The 20,188-nt window shown below is 45.9% G+C and overlaps 1 long non-coding RNA gene across 2 annotated transcripts; it reads left to right on the plus strand.

Moving 5' to 3' along the window:
* The first annotated feature begins 15,968 nt into the window (after positions 1-15,968).
* Positions 15,969-19,314, plus strand: LOC127295663 (uncharacterized). Of its 2 annotated transcripts, XR_011743679.1 has the most exons (4): positions 15,969-16,661; positions 16,754-17,025; positions 17,676-17,760; positions 19,086-19,314. It is a non-coding gene; the product is annotated as an uncharacterized lncRNA (long non-coding RNA). The 2 variants fall into 2 exon arrangements; XR_007848002.2 differs by lacking the exon at positions 19,086-19,314 and having other exon boundaries at positions 15,977-16,661; positions 17,676-19,079.
* Positions 19,315-20,188: the final 874 nt, after the last annotated feature.

Raw genomic sequence — 20,188 nt, forward strand, 5'->3', positions numbered from 1 at the left:
AAGTTACAACCGGACAAGCTAGAACCCAAAGCGGAGAAATGCGCCTTCATAGGATACCCTAAGGAAACTATAGGATATACTTTCTATCACAAATCCGAAGGCAAAATCTTTGTTGCTAAGAACGGAACCTTTCTTGAGAAAGAATTTCTCACTAAAGAAGTGACTGGAAGAAAAGTAGAACTCGATGAGATTGATGAATCTATACTCGTTGATCAGAGTAGCGCAATACCGGAAGTTGTACCTGTACCGCCTACACCGGCAACAGAGGAAGCTAATGATAATGATCATGAAACTTCGAACGAGGAAACTACTGAACCTCGCAGATCGACAAGGGAGTGTACCACTCCTGATTGGTATGATCCTTGAATAAATGTCATGATTGTGGATAACAATGATGAGGACCCTGCGACGTATGAAGAAGCGATGATGAGCCCAGATTCCAACAAATGGCAAGAAGCCATGAAATCCGAAATGGGATCCATGTATGATAACAAAGTATGGACTTTGGTAGACTTACCTGATAGCCGAAAGGCTGTCGAGAATAAATGGATCTTCAAGAGAAAAACAGATGCTGATGGTAATATTACTGTCTATAAAGCTCGACTTGTCGCAAAGGGTTTCCGACAAATTCAAGGAGTTGACTATGATGAGACTTTCTCACCTGTAGCGAAGCTAAAATCTGTGAGGATTTTGTTAGCAATAGCTGCATTTTTCGATTATGAGATTTGCGTATGGATGTCAAAACGGCGTTCCTTAATGGAGACATTGAGGAAGAGTTGTATATGGTACAACCCAAAGGTTTTGTCGATCCTAAAAATGCTGACAAAGTATGCAAACTTCAGCGTTCAATCTATGGACTGAAGCAAGCATCGAGAAGTTGGAACCGACGCTTTGATAAGGTGATCAAAGACTTCGGGTTTATACAGTGTCATGGAGAGGCCTGTATTTACAAGAAAGTGAGTGGGAGCTCTGTAGCATTCCTGATATTATATGTAGATGACATATTATTGATCGGGAATGATATAGAACTATTAAGCAGTGTAAAAGGTTATTTGAATAATAGTTTTTCAATGAAAGACCTTGGTGAAGCATCGTATATATTAGGCATCAAGATTTATAGAGATAGATCAAGACGCCTAATAGGGCTATCACAGAGTACATATCTGGACAAGATTCTAAAGAAGTTTAGAATGGACAAAAGTAAGAAAGGGTTCTTACCTATGTTACCAGGCAAGGTCTTGAGTAAGACTCAAGGACCGGCTACGGCAGAAGAAAGAGAAAGGATGAGTAATATCCCCTATGCCTCGGCAGTAGGATCTATCATGTATGCCATGCTATGTACTAGACCGGATATAGCACATGCTGTTAGTTTGACTAGCAGATATCAAAGTGATCCAGGAATGGAACACTGGACAGCGGTCAAGAATATCCTGAAGTACTTGAAAAGAACTAAGGATATGTTTCTTTGTTATGGAGGTGACCAAGAGCTCGTTGTAAACGGTTACACCGATGCAAGTTGGAACACTGATCCTGATGACTCTAAGTGTAACACCCCAAATTTCAATAAAAAGAAAGTTAGAGAATTCCAGAAAGCAAAATTTCAAACCAACAAAAACTTTTTAATTTGCATATAGTACCATGCATAGGACTTGAGCATTTGATTCAATATGCCATGATGATTGCTATTAATTGTATTTGATATGCACTAAAACCCTAATGTGATCATATGAAGATCACCAACCAAATAGATCAAAGGAGGAGAAAATCCATTAAATAAAAAACCCTAAAACTCTAACATATGCCCTATGGCATTTTTATAAATTTTGACCCTAGACCTATTTGGTCTTCACCATTAGTTGAATAATGTTATTAAACACTTATTACAACTTTTGGAATCAAAGGATCACAATTCAAATAATTTTCAAATGCAAATCTTGCTCACATATGATAATGGTCAAAATTGACAATTATAGTCTGATCACCACTTTGAGCCCTTGCCATTCAATTTTCCCAAACCAACTCTTGCTAACTCTTTGCACCATTTCAAAGTCAACATCAAGGTGAACAACTTTGGTAAAGATCACCATGCCAAAATCATCTTGGATCATGAGCAAGGCTCATCCAAAGTCACAACTTTTTCACATATGTAACATTCCCCACTTAGCCATTTTTGCCAATTCTTGAATTCAAATTTTTCCACCACCACCTCAATTCACCTCTGGTCAATTACAACTTATCTCAACACTCACATTTCAAAAAGATTCACCATTTGAATTATTTCAAATTTTGGATATTTTTGCAAATTACAAATCGGGCACTATTTGCAACTATTGCAAATAGTGATCTACCTCACCTAATCTAACCCAAAGCTATTCTACATTGTCCCCTGGTCCCCTTAAACCAAATCAATGATGCATAGCATGCTAGGGAGAGAGAGGGCAAGCTAGGGCATGGCCATGCCGGCCATGCCACACACGTCGAGCCCCCCCTCTCCTTCTTCCTCCCTGGCCGTGCCCACCTTGTCCAACGCCGCCACCTCACGCTACTGGACCACCTAGCACCGGCCATGGTCGAGGAGAAGCTCGACAGCCGCCGGAACGCGCGCGCCCAGTGGTGGCCACGCCATGCCGACGACGTCGCGCGTGGACACTCGCGGACGTCACAGTACACGCGCCGCGCCACCACCTCGCTCTCGCCCTGGACCCGCTCTCGACGCCTTGAGCATCCACTCGCCACCTGGAAGCCGCCAGACACTCACCAGACCACGACCCGCACCCACCGCCGCCGGAGAAGGAGACCCTGCTCCGCCGCGGGCGCGACAGACGCGGAAGCAATGCGACACAACCAGGCCCTCCCCGACCAAGCTGTCGCCGCCATTCGCCTCGCCTGGACACGTAGAACACCTCTGCACCCTTGCCTAGCTCGATAGCTCGCCGGAGAAGCCGCGCCATGGTCGCCCGCATCACTGCCCCGCAACCCTCATGCGATTCTATAAATAGGGAGTTCCCTGGACAGAACCAAGCACACCATCTCACTCCCCACCTCTCACTGCTTCTCCACCACCACTCCACCCATCGAATCATCGCCGGAGCTGCTCCAATTTGAAGATCGACACCGCCAGTACCCGGAGGTCGCCGCCGTCGATTGGAGCTGTTCCAGGAGGAGCCGCCGGTACCAGGAGCTCCGCCGTCGTCCACAACTTCACCACGCACACTGCCATCCCTCGCTGGAGCCCTGGTTAGCCCTCCGACCCCCTACCTGAGCCGCCGGCGAACTTCTCTCTCGCCGAGGACGACGATGAACCACGGCCGTTGATCTGCGTTCTAATCCAACGCTCCACTTTAAAACGTACCGCTTCGGTGACGCTGAGTCACTGACGCGCGGACCCCACCCTGTCAGCGCGCCGCGCGTCTGTGGACCGTGGTTGGGCTGGACTGGGTTGGTTTGGGCCATTTTTAAACCTTTGGGCCCAGTTAGCTTTTCCCGCCGGCCTTTTATTTCAAATCCAGTTTAATTAATTTCAAATGAACTTCAATACTGCTGCCACTTTGAAATTCAATAGTTTTAAATTGGCTAAACCAAATTGGATGAACTTTATATGGTTGGAAAGCTAGAGAAATTATCTACAACATGCCACTGGTCCCATGACCAGATTCTTTGTAGAATTAATGTGATAAAAATAACAAGGCACAGACTTTTCCCTATTCAAATAATTATTAAAAATCAACCAAAATAGATATTAAGTTAATTCCAACTCTAATAGCTCACATTTGACTTACACTAATTGTTTATGCAATAAAATGGTGTGGTCACTTTGCATGATCATGCCCTAGTTTAATTAATGGATCATTTGACTAGTTTAACTAGTTGATATTGTCCAAAACTATTAAAGTAAATTATGTGGAGTCTTACACTTCATTTAAACTTGTCTCACATGAATTAATGGGATGTTTGGACCCCTGGTTCCAAACTCTCTTATATGAATTACTTGGGATTTAAATCATAGGTAGTGATATTAAATGATATGAGGTGATCTACCTCATTTAAAATATTTTCCCAAATGATGATGATGAACATTTGACTTAGGTCAATATGAGTTCATATATGATTGTTTGAGGAATTAAATCTTAAGAAGATTTCAATGAGAGGAAATTATTTCTCAAGAACCCTATGGAAACTATCATTTACATATTAAATACAAAGAAGTGAGTTCTATTTAAACAACACAACCCATGCACCCTAAGTAGCTTATTTGTGTGCATAGAATAGTTTGTGTGTTTATATGTGATGTATGGAATAGCCATTGTATTAGTGAGTAATTATACTCGTATTCAAATTTAGACGGTAGCACCGGAGAGTACGCCGAAGAAGAAGGTTGCTACCAAGAGGAGGAGGAGGAACAGTTTGAGAACTACCAAGGCAAGCTATTATTCTTGCAAAGTGCAAAGCCCCCTTGGGGCAAGGCACCATGATTCTTATCTTTTCTTACATAAGCCTATCCCAAGTTTTTACCTTACAAGTTTTTACTTGTTTTCTCAATGAGTTACTTTTATAGTTAACTTTGGTCAAAGTACAAGTTGGTTACTAGAGTAGTGAAGTTAGTCTCCATCAAGCAAGCAAGATAGCACCCCTCATGATTTAGAGCTAGTGCTAATGAAATAAAACTTGACTACTCTAGATGGGAACAATGTGAATTTGAAATGAATTTGAAACCTTGGAATGAAGATGCATTCCATTGAATGATTTTTTAAAAGTGAATATGACCAAGAGAAGATGGTGATTTTTGATAAACAATGATGTTGGTTTGAATGCGATACCTTTCCAATTATTAAGTACCCCCACAATACCTGATTATGGGTAGGGCTTAACTGGAAGTTTATGCGTCCTAGTATGGGTTCCCTCTGAACACACGTCATAGGGGTTACGCTTGAGGCTGCCTCCGTTGTTGAGAAATGATGTGAAATTGAGGTGAATTGTACGGCCAAGCCCTGTGCAGTTCCCAGGTTGACAGTTGGTCTTCACTGGGAGGCCAAGCTCATGGGGAGAGGTGCTCATACTAGGATTTGTAAGTGAAAGGTTTGGTTGATGATCCGCGTACCGTGTTACGATGATTCGGGGTAATCCCGACGGATGAAATCAAATGTTGTGGCACAAGTGTGCAACCTCTGCAGAGTGTAAACCTATTCGAATAGCCGCGTCCACGGTTACGGACGGTTGGAAAGGCCATACAGTTTCCGATGTCATATCTTTGAAAATGATGTTGAAAGGTGATGGTGAAATGACTTGTGGTGAATTGAATTGAAATCACCACTTGAATGGTGGGAATGACACTAATGTTCCCACTTGAGTTAGTTAGCACTTGAATAAGCTTTTCTCAAACTTTGTGAAACTAAAACTAGCTTTATGCAAATAAACTAGAGCTTAGCAAACCATACTAGAATGTCTAGCACTTACATTAGTATTAGTTTGCGAGTACTTAAAGTACTCACGGCTTTGTCCCTGGCTATTCAAATGGCCAGAGTATGAAGAGGAACAAGGAGATGACCAGCAGGACGCCTACGACAACTAAGCGCCTTCCGACGTCAAGCGTTGGCCTGTGGACTAGAGAGTCCTTGTATCTTACGCTTCCGCTATGTTGAACTATGAACTTGTGTTTGTTCGTTGATCAATAGATCAACTATTCGTGTAATATGGATCATGTGATTCCAAATTTGTAAGACTTATGGTTTGTAATGAATGATGACTGTGATACTTAACTATTATGCCTCGCAACAACAATATTCCTGGGATTGCGATGTATGACATAATAGGCATTCGGACTTAAAAATCCGGGTGTTGACAAGTTGGTATCGGAGCCATTGTTTGACCTTGGAAGACCTTAGTTAGAATGGGCGTTCTGAAAAACTTAACTTTGAAATCAAATGAAAGAAAATATTTGTGAAAATTTATTACACTCTTGTCTTTGAGACTTTGCCAAAATTTGATGAATCATGTTCGATCTTATTTGAATCAACTTAAAATTTTGCCACACTTTGCACTCTCTAACCTACTCATCCAATTCTCTTTCAGATGGAGCCGAATGAACCCATCAACACCAAGTTTTACCAGCTTGGGAACGGAGGGAGCTTGATCTTCGAGCACGACCTCAACGCCGTCTCTGACTTCCTTGGGCGCCCACACCCCGAGTTCCACGGGGTTCAGCTGGACGACACGCCCGGAGGAGAGTTGCAGTGGGTAATCACTGCCGACTTGAGGGGCAAGATGGAGCCTCCCACCTCGGAGAGGATCCTCTTCTCCTTCCGCGAGGGAAACTGGCTCGACGGACTCGCACGTGGCCTTCAGGAGGCACTTGCGCGCCTCTGTGGACAGAACGTGGTGTGCATCCTCGCCTCTCGCTACGCCCACCTTGTGAGGCGTGATGCTGCGGGAGTGCCCATGGAGCTACAGCCGCACCCGGAGTTGAGGCACCATGCTGAGCACCTGGACTTCATGCTCTACCAGAATCAGAGGGACCTCGACGCCACTCGTGCTTACGCGAACCAGACCCATGCTCACATCACCGAGCAGGGTGAGGCGATCAAGCTACTCAACAACGACCGCAAGAGCCTTCGCCAGCAGCGTGCCAAGAAGGACGCTACGATTCGTCGCCTTCGCGCCCGGATCGCGTCACTTGAGGCCACTGTCAAGGCCCAGGAGGATCAGATTCGTCAGCTGGAGGATGACGATGGAGGCATGGACATTCAGGGAGGAGACGCCTTCCTGAGCGACGACAACGACTTTGAGGAGGACGAGAACACCGAGGAGGAAGACTACGAGTTCCTGGAGGCAGGACCCAACGACTACGTCCCGATCGATGTCGAGGATGAGGAGTAGTTGCACTAGTTCACTTATGTAGGTGTGAGTTGTATCCCGTCCCTTGTATCGTAGCATGAGAATGGTTCTTAAAACCATTGGAGTATGTGTGTGTTAGTTTGTACCAAGTGTTGCATGAATGAATGAATGTTATGTTTGTCATGAAAAGATTACAAGTTTTCAAATAATTTTTCAAACTTAACCCAAATGAACCATAGAATGTTCCCTCTTATCTCATAATCTTCTATATCTTCAGATGGCCCCTCCAAATCGCACCAACGACGCGATGTTGCAACTGCTGCAAACCATGCTTGCCGACCGGGAAACCGAAAGAGCCGAACGCCAAGCCAACCTCATCGCCTTGCAGAACATCGCCAACCAAGGCCATGGAAATCATGACCCCCGGATCCAAGCTCAAGAACTTCCAAAACACCAATCCCCCGGTGTTTAGCAAGACCGAGGAGCCCCTCGACGCCGACGATTGGCTCCAGACTATGGAGAACAATCTGGAGGTAGCCGGAGTGGAAGCCAACGAGAAAGTTTTGTTCGCCACCCACTATCTCGCTGGACCAGCCCACGCTTGGTGGACAAGCACCCGTGACATGAACGGAGGTCAATTGATGACTTGGGAGGATTTCAAACTCAAGTTCAGCAAGTACCATGTACCCCCGGGTCTTATCAAGAAGATGAGGGATGTGTTCCGTGAACTGAAACAAGGTCGCATGACGGTGGTTGAATACCACGACAAGTTTCTCACATTGTCGAGGTATGCCCCTGATGAGACCGACACCGTTGAGAAGAGGAAGGAGAGATTCCTGAACGGACTGCATGATGAGATGCAGACTGTCCTCGTCAACATCCCCTTCGCCGACCTCGAAGCCCTTGTTGACTCCGCCATCCAGATGGAGGGCAAGTTAAACCAAGCCAATGAGAACCGCAAGCGCCGCATGGCGAATCAGAGTGGATCAAGCCACCCCCAGAAGTTTCGCCCTAGCTCAAGCGGAGGTTTCACTCCGAGAAACAACAAACCCCAGATGCAGAACTCTCACCCCGGTTATCAGAACCGGAGTGGAGGAAACTCCAAGCCAGGAGGCTACAACAACAACAACTACAACAACAACAACAACTACAACCGCGCTCCACCCCGAGCCCCTAACAACAACAACAACAACACCAACACCGCCCCCAGAACCGGAAGCAATGCCGTGCCCATTGCGAACAAGCAGGACAAGACCACTATCACTTGTTATGAGTGTGGTGTAGTGGGGCACTACTCCAACGAGTGTCCCAAGCGTCTTGCCAAGCTCGCCGGCAACACCACTGCACCTGCTCAGCAGCAACGCCGTGTCTCCACCGGCAAGAAGTTCGCCCCCAACAACCCCAATAACCGCAACGGCCGCCTCTACCACATGAACGCTGAAGAAGCCCAGGAAGCACCAGATGTTGTACTGGGTATGTTTTCTGTCAACCACATCCCTGCCAGAGTGTTGTTTGATTCCGGAGCATCTCATTCTTTTGTCACGGAAGACTTTGCATCAACAAGTAAAATTCAACCCCTCAGTTTGAAGCATGTTATGATAGTTCAAATCCCCGGATCAACCACCAAAGCCAGAAAATTTTGCAAAAATGTACCAATCAAAATCCATGATGTAGATTTCTTTGCAAATCTAATCATACTTGGAACCAAAGGTTTGGAAGTTGTCCTAGGAATGGACTGGATGTCAAAACACAATGGATTGATAGACTGTGCCAAGAAATCCATAACCATGACTAGCAGCACCGGTATCGTAGTAGAGCACGTCTCTGAAAAACTACCCAGAAAATTTACCTGCAACCAAAGTGTATCCAAGTCAACTCTGGATCAAATCAGGGTCGTTTGTCGCTACCCTGATGTGTTTCCGGATGATCTACCCGGTATGCCCCCGGATCGGGATATCGAGTTTATCATCGAGTTAATTCCCGGAACTGGACCCATAGCCCAGAGAGCCTACAGCATGAACGCAACCGAGCTTGTGGAGCTGAAGAAGCAGATAGATGATATGTTGGCCAAGGGTCTGATTAGACCAAGTGCATCCCCCTGGAGATCCCCTGTCTTATTTGTGGACAAGAAGGATGGTGCAAATCGTTTATGCACGGACTATCGTAAGCTTAACGATGTCACCATCAAAAACAAATACCCCCTACCCAAGATAGAAGACTTGTTTGATCAACTCACCGGATCCAGAGTTTTCTCCAAGATAGATCTTAGAACTGGATATCATCAGCTAAAGATCCGAGCCACCGACATTCCAAAAACTGCCTTTACCACCAGATATGGGTTGTATGAGTACAACGTCATGTCGTTTGGACTGACCAATGCCCCCGATTATTTCATGAATCTCATGAATAAGATCTTCATGAACTTTTTGGACAAGTTTGTCATTGTTTTCATCGACGACATCCTCGTCTACTCCAAGTCCGAAGAGGAACATGAACAGCATTTGGAGATTGTCCTAGAAACCCTTAGACAGCACAAGTTGTATGCCAAGTTTAGCAAGTGTGAGTTTTGGCTGGAAGAAGTTGGATTCCTGGGACACATCTTGTCTGCAGGAGGAATTGCCGTAGATCCCGCCAAAATAAAAACCGTTATGGAATGGCAAGCCCCAACCACCCAAACCGAGGTCCGCGCTTTTCTTGGATTAGCCGGATATTACCGCAGATTTGTAGAAGGTTTTTCGAGCATCGCTCGACCAATGACCCAACTGCTGAAAAAGGACAGGAAGTTTGAGTGGACCGACAAATGCGAAGAGAGCCTTCAACAGCTCAAGAGTAGACTGACAACAGCCCCAATCCTGATCATGCCAGATATCGCAAAGCCCATTGACGTATATTGCGACGCCTCCAAGACTGGACTTGGATGCGTGCTTATGCAAGAAGGCAAGGTTGTATCCTACCTTTCAAGACAGCTAAAGCAACATGAACAGAACTACCCAACCCATGACCTCGAGCTTGCAGCCGTGGTCTTAGCCTTGAAAGTTTGGCGTCATTACCTCATGGGTAATCGATGCGAGATCTACTCCGACCACAAAAGCCTCAAATATATATTCACCCAGAAAGAGCTAAACATGAGACAACGCCGATGGATCGAATTGATCAAGGATTACGACATGGAGATTCACTACCACCCCGGCAAGGCCAATGTGGTAGCGGATGCTTTGAGTAGACTGCCGTGTCAGTTAAACTCCATGCTCGCAACTGAACAGCCCAGCTTGCATCAAGAGTTTGAACAGTTCAGACTTGAACTTGTTAGTGAAGGATTCCTAGCCAGCATAGAACTGCAACCCACCTTGGTTAGCCAAATCAAGGAAGCCAAGAAGGACAACGCTAGCATTGACGGAATCAAGAAACAAATAGCCGTAGGAAAAGCCCCCGGATTCACCGTAGACAAAGCCGGAGTTCTTTGGTACAAAGAACGTCTCTGCGTACCATCAGACTCTGACTTGAAACAAGTCATCCTGCAAGAAGCCCATGACACCCTTTATTCAATCCACCCCGGAGGTACCAAGATGTACCAAGACTTGAAGGAACAATTTTGGTGGCACGGAATGAAGAGAGAGATCGGTAGCTATATCGCCAAGTGTGACATCTGTCAGAGAGTCAAGGCAGAACATCAACGACCCGCCGGACTGTTACAACCCCTCCAGATTCCAGAATGGAAATGGGACTCCGTAGGAATGGACTTTATCACCGGACTGCCCAAATCCAGCAAAGGCAATGACTCAATATGGGTAGTTGTCGATAGATTGACCAAAGTCGCCCATTTCATCGCCGTCAAAACCACTTATCAAGGCCCAAAGTTAGCTAAACTTTACATCTCCAGAATAGTCGCCCTGCACGGAACCCCCAAATCGATAGTGTCAGATAGAGGATCACAGTTCACCTCAAGGTTCTGGCAGAAAGTGCATGAAGGACTAGGCACTCGCCTAAATTTCAGCACCGCCTATCACCCTCAGACCGACGGACAGACTGAGAGAGTAAACCAGACATCGGAAGACATGCTTAGAGCATGCGTACTGGAATACGGATCCAAGTGGGAAGACTGCCTACCTTACGCAGAATTCTCTTACAACAATAGCTACCAAGCCAGCCTACAGATGGCCCCCTTTGAAGCCTTGTACGGAAGGAAATGCCGTACCCCCCTGAACTGGTCGGAAGTCGGAGAGAGCCAAGTTTTTGGCCCAGATGTTCTTCGTGAAGCCGAAGAGAAAGTCCACAAGATCCGAGAGTACCTCAATACGGCGCAATCTAGACAGAAGAGCTACACCGACAAGAGACGTCGGGAGATGACCTTCGAGATCAGAGACTTCGTCTATCTCAAGGTATCCCCCTTGAAAGGAATGCAGAGATTCCAACTGAAAGGGAAGCTTGCACCCCGCTATGTCGGACCTTTCAAAGTCCTCAGCCGCTGAGGAGAAGTATCTTATCAACTGGAGTTGCCTGAAGAGATGTCGGCTGTGCACGACGTGTTTCACATCTCACTCCTCCGGAAGTGTTTTGAAGTCCCGGAGAAGACCGACGTGTTCAAGAACATCGACCACCGATCGGTGGATATCAACAAGGATCTGACTTACCGCGAAGTGCCGATTCGCATTCTGGAAGAAGCTTACCGAACCACCCGCACCCGAAGCATCAAGTTTCTGAAGATCCAATGGAGCAATCATACCGAGGATGAAGCCACATGGGAACGCGAAGACTTCATGAAGAAGGAGTACCCAGATCTCTTTAGTACCTAACTTTCTTTTCGATCTCGGGACGAGATCTTTTGTAAGGGGGAAGGGTTTGTAACACCCCAAATTTCAATAAAAAGAAAGTTAGAGAATTCCAGAAAGCAAAATTTCAAACCAACAAAAACTTTTTAATTTGCATATAGTACCATGCATAGGACTTGTGCATTTGATTGAATATGCCATGATGATTGCTATTACTTGTATTTGATATGCACTAAAACCCTAATGTGATCATATGAAGATCACCAACCAAATAGATCAAAGGAGGAGAAAATCCATTAAATGAAAAACCCTAAAACCCTAACATATGCCCTATGGCATTTTTATAAATTTTGACCCTAGACCTGTTTGGTCTTCACCATTAGTTGAATAATGTTATTAAACACTTATTAAAACTTTTGGAATCAAAGGATCACAATTCAAATAATTTTCAAATGCAAATCTTGCTCACATATGATAATGGTCAAAATTGACAATTATAGTCTGATCACCACTTTGAGCCCTTGCCATTCAATTTTCCCAAACCAACTCTTGCTAACTCTTTGCACCATTTCAAAGTCAACATCAAGGTGAACAACTTTGGTAAAGATCACCATGCCAAAATCATCTTGGATCATGAGCAAGGCTCATCCAAAGTCACAACTTTTTCACATATGTAACATTCCCCACTTAGCCATTTTTGCCAATTCTTGAATTCAAATTTTTCCACCACCACCTCAATTCACCTCTGGTCAATTACAACTTATCTCAACACTCACATTTCAAAAAGATTCACCATTTGAATTATTTCAAGTTTTGGATATTTTTGCAAATTACAAATCGGGCACTATTTGCAACTATTGCAAATAGTGATCTACCTCACCTAATCTAACCCAAAGCTATTCTACATTGTCCCCTGGTCCCCTTAAACCAAATCAATGATGCATAGCATGCTAGGGAGAGAGAGGGCAAGCTAGGGCATGGCCATGCCGGCCATGCCACACACGTCGAGCCCCCCCTCTCCTTCTTCCTCCCTGGCCGTGCCCACCTTGTCCAACGCCGCCACCTCACGCTACTGGACCACCTAGCACCGGCCATGGTCGAGGAGAAGCTCGACAGCCGCCGGAACGCGCGCGCCCAGTGGTGGCCACGCCATGCCGACGACATCACGCGTGGACACTCGCGGACGTCACAGTACACGCGCCGCGCCACCACCTCGCTCTCGCCCTGGACCCGCTCTCGACGCCTTGAGCATCCACTCGCCACCTGGAAGCCACCAGACACTCACCAGACCACGACCCGCACCCACCGCCGCCGGAGAAGGAGACCCTGCTCCGCCGCGGGCGCGACAGACGCGGAAGCAATGCGACACAACCAGGCCTTCCCCGACCAAGCTGTCGCCACCATTCGCCTCGCCTGGACACGTAGAACACCTCTGCACCCTCGCCTAGCTCGATAGCTCGCCGGAGAAGCCGCGCCATGGTCGCCCGCATCACTGCCCCGCAACCCTCATGCGATTCTATAAATAGGCAGTTCCGTGTACAGAACCAAGCACACCATCTCACTCCCCACCTCTCACTGCTTCTCCACCACCACTCCACCCATCGAATCATCACCGGAGCTGCTCCAATTTTAAGATCGACGCCGCCAGTACCCGGAGGTCGCCGCCGTCGATTGGAGCTGTTCCAGGAGGAGCCGCCGGTACCAGGAGCTCCGCCGTCGTCCACAACTTCACCACACACACTGCCATCCCTCGCTGGAGTCCTGGTTAGCCCTCCGACCCCCTACCTGAGCCGCCGGCGAACTTCTCTCTCGCCGAGGACGACGATGAACCACGGCCGTTGATCTGCGTTCTAATCCAACGCTCCACTTTAAAACGTACCGCTTCGGTGACGCTGAGTCACTGACGCGCGGACCCCACCCTGTTAGCGCGCCGCGCGTCTGTGGACCGTGGTTGGGCTGGACTGGGTTGGTTTGGGCCGTTTTTAAACCTTTGGGCCCAGTTAGCTTTTCCCGCCGGCCTTTTATTTCAAATCCAGTTTAATTAATTTCAAATGAACTTCAATACTGCTGCCACTTTGAAATTCAATAGTTTTAAATTAGCTAAACCAAATTGGATGAACTTTATATGGTTGGAAAGCTAGAGAAATTATCTACAACATGCCACTGGTCCCATGACTAGATTCTTTGTAGAATTAATGTGATAAAAATAACAAGGCACGGACTTTTCCCTATTCAAATAATTATTAAAAATCAACCAAAATAGATATTAAGTTAATTCCAACTCTAATAGCTCACATTTGACTTACACTAATTGTTTATGCAATAAAATGGTGTGGTCACTTTGCATGATCATGCCCTAGTTTAATTAATGGATCATTTGACTAGTTTAACTAGTTGATATTGTCCAAAACTATTAAAGTAAATTATGTGGAGTCTTACACTTCATTTAAACTTGTCTCACATGAATTCATGGGATGTTTGGACCCCTGGTTCCAAACTCTCTTATATGAATTACTTGGGATTTAAATCATAGGTAGTGATATTAAATGATATGAGGTGATCTACCTCATTTAAATCATTTTCCCAAATGATGATGATGAACATTTGACTTAGGTCAATATGAGTTCATATATGATTGTTTGAGGAATTAAATCTTAAGAAGATTTCAATGAGAGGAAATTATTTCTCAAGAACCCTATGGAAACTATCATTTACATATTAAATACAAAGAAGTGAGTTCTATTTAAACAACACAACCCATGCACCCTAAGTAGCTTATTTGTGTGCATAGAATAGTTTGTGTGTTTATATGTGATGTATGGAATAGCCATTGTATTAGTGAGTAATTATACTCTTATTCAAATTTAGACGGTAGCACCGGAGAGTACGCCGAAGAAGAAGGTTGCTACCAAGAGGAGGAGGAGGAACAGTTTGAGAACTACCAAGGCAAGCTATTATTCTTGCAAAGTGCAAAGCCCCCTTGGGGCAAGGCACCATGATTCTTATCTTTTCTTACATAAGCCTATCCCAAGTTTTTACCTTACAAGTTTTTACTTGTTTTCTCAATGAGTTACTTTTATAGTTAACTTTGGTCAAAGTACAAGTTGGTTACTAGAGTAGTGAAGTTAGTCTCCATCAAGCAAGCAAGATAGCACCCCTCATGATTTAGAGCTAGTGCTAATGAAATAAAACTTGACTACTCTAGATGGGAACAATGTGAATTTGAAATGAATTTGAAACCTTGGAATGAAGATGCATTCCATTGAATGATTTTTTAAAAGTGAATATGACCAAGAGAAGATGGTGATTTTTGATAAACAATGATGTTGGTTTGAATGCGATACCTTTCCAATTATTAAGTACCCCCACAATACCTGATTATGGGTAGGGCTTAACTGGAAGTTTATGCGTCCTAGTATGGGTTCCCTCTGAACACACGTCATAGGGGTTACGCTTGAGGCTGCCTCCGTTGTTGAGAAATGATGTGAAATTGAGGTGAATTGTACGGCCAAGCCCTGTGCAGTTCCCAGGTTGACAGTTGGTCTTCACTGGGAGGCCAAGCTCATGGGGAGAGGTGCTCATACTAGGATTTGTAAGTGAAAGGTTATTGTTGATGATCCGCGTACCGTGTTACGATGATTCGGGGTAATCCCGACGGATGAAATAAAATGTTGTGGCACAAGTGTGCAACCTCTGCAGAGTGTAAACCTATTCGAATAGCCGCGTCCACGGTTACGGACGGTTGGAAAGGCCATACAGTTTCCGATGTCATATCTTTGAAAATGATGTTGAAAGGTGATGGTGAAATGACTTGTGATGAATTGAATTGAAATCACCACTTGAATTGTGGGAATGACACTAATGTTCCCACTTGAGTTAGTTAGCACTTGAATAAGCTTTTCTCAAACTTTGTGAAACTAAAACTAGCTTTATGCAAATAAACTAGAGCTTAGCAAACCATACTAGAATGTCTAGCACTTACATTAGTATTAGTTTGCGAGTACTTAAAGTACTCACGGCTTTGTCCCTGGCTATTCAAATGGCCAGAGTATGAAGAGGAACAAGGAGATGACTAGCAGGACACCTACGACAACTAAGCGCCTTCCGACGTCAAGCGTTGGTGTAACGGCCCCGGGTAATACCCCATATTAGATTTGTTTGTTTGTTTTTCTTTTATGCATCATCATGCATCATATCATCCATGTTTTGCCAAAATAAAATTATTTTCTAAACTCTAATTATTTTATTTTTTCCCTCTCATATGGTTTATCTAATAAACCTCCTCTATGTCTTTTCATTTAACAAAACCCTAAAACAAAACTAATTTTATTATTTTTGCTATAAAATCTTTGCTTATTACTTTATCCTTATACCCACTCTCTGTTCAAAATGTTTAAACTTTGTGTTGGTTTCAAATTAATTTACAAACAGTTTTCTAAAAGCAAACAAAGGAGAAAAACCCCAAAATCTAACCTACCTTCCCGGGCTTCCCCTCTCTCTGTTTTCCCTCTGGCCCGAACCAACCCCAGTCCACCTCCCTTCCTTCTGGCCCATCTTTTCTCTCCACCGCAGGCCCAAGCAGCTCGGCACCCATCTTGGCCCGTACCCCTTCGGCCCTCCCCCACCTTCTTTTTCCTCGTCCTCGCTGGAAAGCGACCGAGCACGCATGGCGCGTGAGGCCGTGGTCCTCACCACCGCACCGACGCCACCACCTGCTCCCTCCCCTCTCCTTATCTCTTCCAGGACCACCGCACCTCACTTTCCTCCTCCCCCAAGTTTCCTCTCCTCCCCTTCTTCTTCCTCTGCAAGCAAACGGGAGAACCCCCCCACGGCAACCACCTCTCCGCCTTGGCGCCGCTGCTCCGGCCACCCCCTTCCCCGTCCGAGCACACCACCAGATGCATCTCGATCTCCTCTACCACCTCCTGCAAGGAATCGAGCCGCGGAGCCCTGCACGCGACGCCATCGTCTCCGAAGTCTGCCACGGCTACCGGCGAAAATCTTCAATTCCGACGACCACCCTCCTCCTCTGCTCTCGCCGTCGACGCCTTGAGCTCCAGGGTGAGTCCACGCACCTCCTAGACATCATCTTCACCCCTTTTTGCTTCCGTTTTCCGCCCTTTTCACCGTGAGTCCGGCCACCACCGCCGCAGGACCTCGTCGCCGGTCGCCTTCCGGTGATCCCCAAGACGGCGCGCCACCACCTTCAGGTTCGCCTTGGCGAGACGCGCCGAACGCCTCCACTCGCGCTTCCGGGTACCCCCTGCAACGCCCGCCCGTGCGACGCCGCCCCGCGGTGACCGCGCCTCCCTGGAACGCTGCCGGCATCGAGCAGTTGATGTGCAGCCGCTCAAGATCTGCCACGCTGGCGCCAGCTCAGCACCGCGGGCCCCTCCTGTCAGCGACCTGGGCTAACCCCCCTCCGGTGAGAATCCCCACCAGATCCAGATCCAAACCATCTTTGCATCCGGCCCCCTGCTTCTTTTCCTCTCTCAACCCGCAGCCCTCCCCCTGATGCTTTTCTTAAAAACCCCCTGGCCCTTAAACAAACCAACCCGGGGTCCTCCTCTGGCCGGATTTTGTTTTCGGGTCCTTTTCTAATTAAAATAAATCCTGTTTCTCTATTTTAACTAATAAAAACTATCCTGTTAATAACTTTTAATTGGTAACTCGAAATTAAAAGTGTTGTATATGAATTTTGATCAGAAAAATGCAAGGATAATGAATATGCCATTCGTATGCCTGTTTGCATCTCGCATCATGTCACGCGTTGATAGTTATGCATATTCACCTTACATATATGCGGGGTATTTGGGAATTGCCGTATATGGTTTCCCCGCTCCGTTTAATATTGGAAGTAGCTCACCCTTGCCATGTCGTGCCATGCTAATCAACAATTAAATTTGCCGGTAGAAAATGCAACTTCAACTCTAATTTGTTTGTCCGGGGTTCGACTCCGATTAATATGGATAAGTTGCATCGCATCATCTTTGCCATGTCATGCATATCATCTTGATCATGCTGGATCTTGTTTATCCGTAGTAGTAAGACTTGCATACGCTGTGTGTGTTCCAGCATTTGCTTCTTCCCGGATAGGATCGCGAAGTGGTGTGGTGAGATACGACAAGTTCTCCCGATGTCCCTCGGCAAGCTTTAACAGGCAAGCATTTTCCCCTATACTTCTGCCCCTGCAGAAGTCGCTCACCTATTTTATTTTGCCTTCTTCCTCATGCTAGCTTTAAGTTGCGTTCTTGTCACGTGTCCCTTCCACTTGTTACCTCAAGCAGCCTATATTGCCTCCACCAACCACCTATGGCTATTGTTTGGTTTCGGGTCTGCCTTGCGAGTCGTAGTGCATGCTAGTGCTGTTTATATCTCGTTACCGATACTGCGATCTTATCGGGTTATCTGTTGGGGAACATGACACATGGTTTATGGATATATCTGTTGTGGATATCATGGTTACTTGTTAATAGTTGTTAGCGGAGACATCGGTGGGTCAGTTGCTCGTTTTATGACGGCTCACTTGTGTTTCCTAAATATCTTAGGACCCCGAGTTCTTGTTATCTGTTCCGAGACTGAGCGCTCTAACCACACGTGGGTATGTTTCTGGGTCTCCCCTCGACCACTGCCGGAATCTACAGCTTTGTCCAAAGGGCCACAACTAGTTCGCAATGTTTTACCATTTGTTGTTTGCGTGCATGCCAGCCTGTTACTTATTTACTTTGGGAAGCCCCTGGGTGCCTTGTATCCCTTGTTTCTGGTATGCACGTATAGGTCGCGGAGCCGCTGCGAAGTGGTTTATCGCCCCAGTGAGTGTTTAAACCACCTAGTACGCTGTCGCAAACAGCTAGGTCCGCTTCGGAGATACGGCCGGACTTCGATTCGGGTTCAACTTGGTTAGGTGGCTTCCTGGACATTGTTGTCGTGAAGGAGAGTGCGAGTCGTGATATCCACCTGTCGCAAGTGGGTTGATCGTGCGTGTGGGCACATTTGGGCACCCCTGCAGGGTAAAATCTTATCGATAAGCCGCGTCCGCGGTTATGGACGACTTGGAGCTGTATGACTCGACCATAGACAACTTACACCTGTTGTTCCAATCATAATAACTTGTGTAGTAAGTTAGCACAACTCTAATAATAAATGGTTAAAACTTGTCAACAGTGTGAGTGCCTTTGCCAGTACTTCTTGGCGAAGGGGGAACACATCGGCTGTGTTATGTTTGCAGAGTATAGAACTGTTAGTTATGCGCTCTCTCACCTTCTCTGATAGACGACAGTTGTAGAATGTCTCTATAGGTTTTTAGTGCTTGCGCGCTGCCGCTTAACCCCACCATATTGCCTATGACGTTCCTCTTGCGTCCTCTAAGTCCCCTGCGTGCCTCAAGTACAAAGGACGACTGGTTGACGAATGCTTATACGTCTTGAAGTCTTGTTAAGTACGAACCCGTACTTATTGCTGCTTCTACGGGATATAACCGGGCAGGTATGAAGATCGATACGATGAAGAACGACGCTAGCGAGGTTACCCTTCCGGCTTGGCCTGGGCAGGGTTATGGACGCCACTGGTTATCTTCAGGACTCTTAGTCCAAATTTGTATCTTGTCCGTACTCGGATGTATTTGATCTTCTGTATGATTTGGATCTTTGTATTGTATATTTGTATCTTGACTCGTTGGAGTCGTTGTTGTAATATATCTGTATCTTGTGGGCTCTATTGTAATCCTGTTGTAATGTTACCTCTCGTGATTGATTCCACCCGCATCGCGTGCATGCTTCGGCGTGTACGGGGCGCTTGGTGGTGCGTCTCCTAAATCGATATCGTGCGGATTTCGGCGGGTTCGCTGGGATCCTCATGGTACCGGTTTTGGGGCGTCACAAGTTGGTATCAGAGCATCAGGTTGACGGTACCCCACTAGTCCAGCCTGTAGGATAACCTTGCCAACGGACGTTGTGTCTAGTGTCAAAACTATTTTCTAAAATTCGTTGGATAGATCTGATTAGCTCTGAATTTTCTTCTTATCCCTATTCTTTCTCCTCTTACCTTTGCGAGTTTTGAGTCTTCTCTCTTATCCGAGTCTTTGAGTCTTAGGCTTACACGCGGGTTGGACGATCTTTGCCCCTCACCTATTAGGTCCGATCTTCGGAGGATCTCAACAGAAGCGCATCATCAACAACGGAACAACGACTTCTTGTTAGTGGTGTCGCCGATCTACGTGGAGCAAGAACTCTTGTTAGTGGTGTCGAGGAGATCGACACGCCGCCTGAAGATCCGATAGTTCACCTCTCTCCCCCCGTACCAGGACGTGGAACCTCGGGGCGAGGTTCCTTGTTAGTGGTGTCGATTGTAACGGCCCCGGGTAATACCCCATATTAGATTTGTTTGTTTGTTTTTCTTTTATGCATCATCATGCATCATATCATCCATGTTTTGCCAAAATAAAATTATTTTCTAAACTCTAATTATTTTATTTTTTCCCTCTCATATGGTTTATCTAATAAACCTCCTCTATGTCTTTTCATTTAACAAAACCCTAAAACAAAACTAATTTTATTATTTTTGCTATAAAATCTTTGCTTATTACTTTA

Source organism: Lolium perenne, chromosome 4 (assembly GCF_019359855.2).
Source record: "Lolium perenne isolate Kyuss_39 chromosome 4, Kyuss_2.0, whole genome shotgun sequence".
NCBI lineage: Eukaryota > Viridiplantae > Streptophyta > Magnoliopsida > Poales > Poaceae > Lolium > Lolium perenne.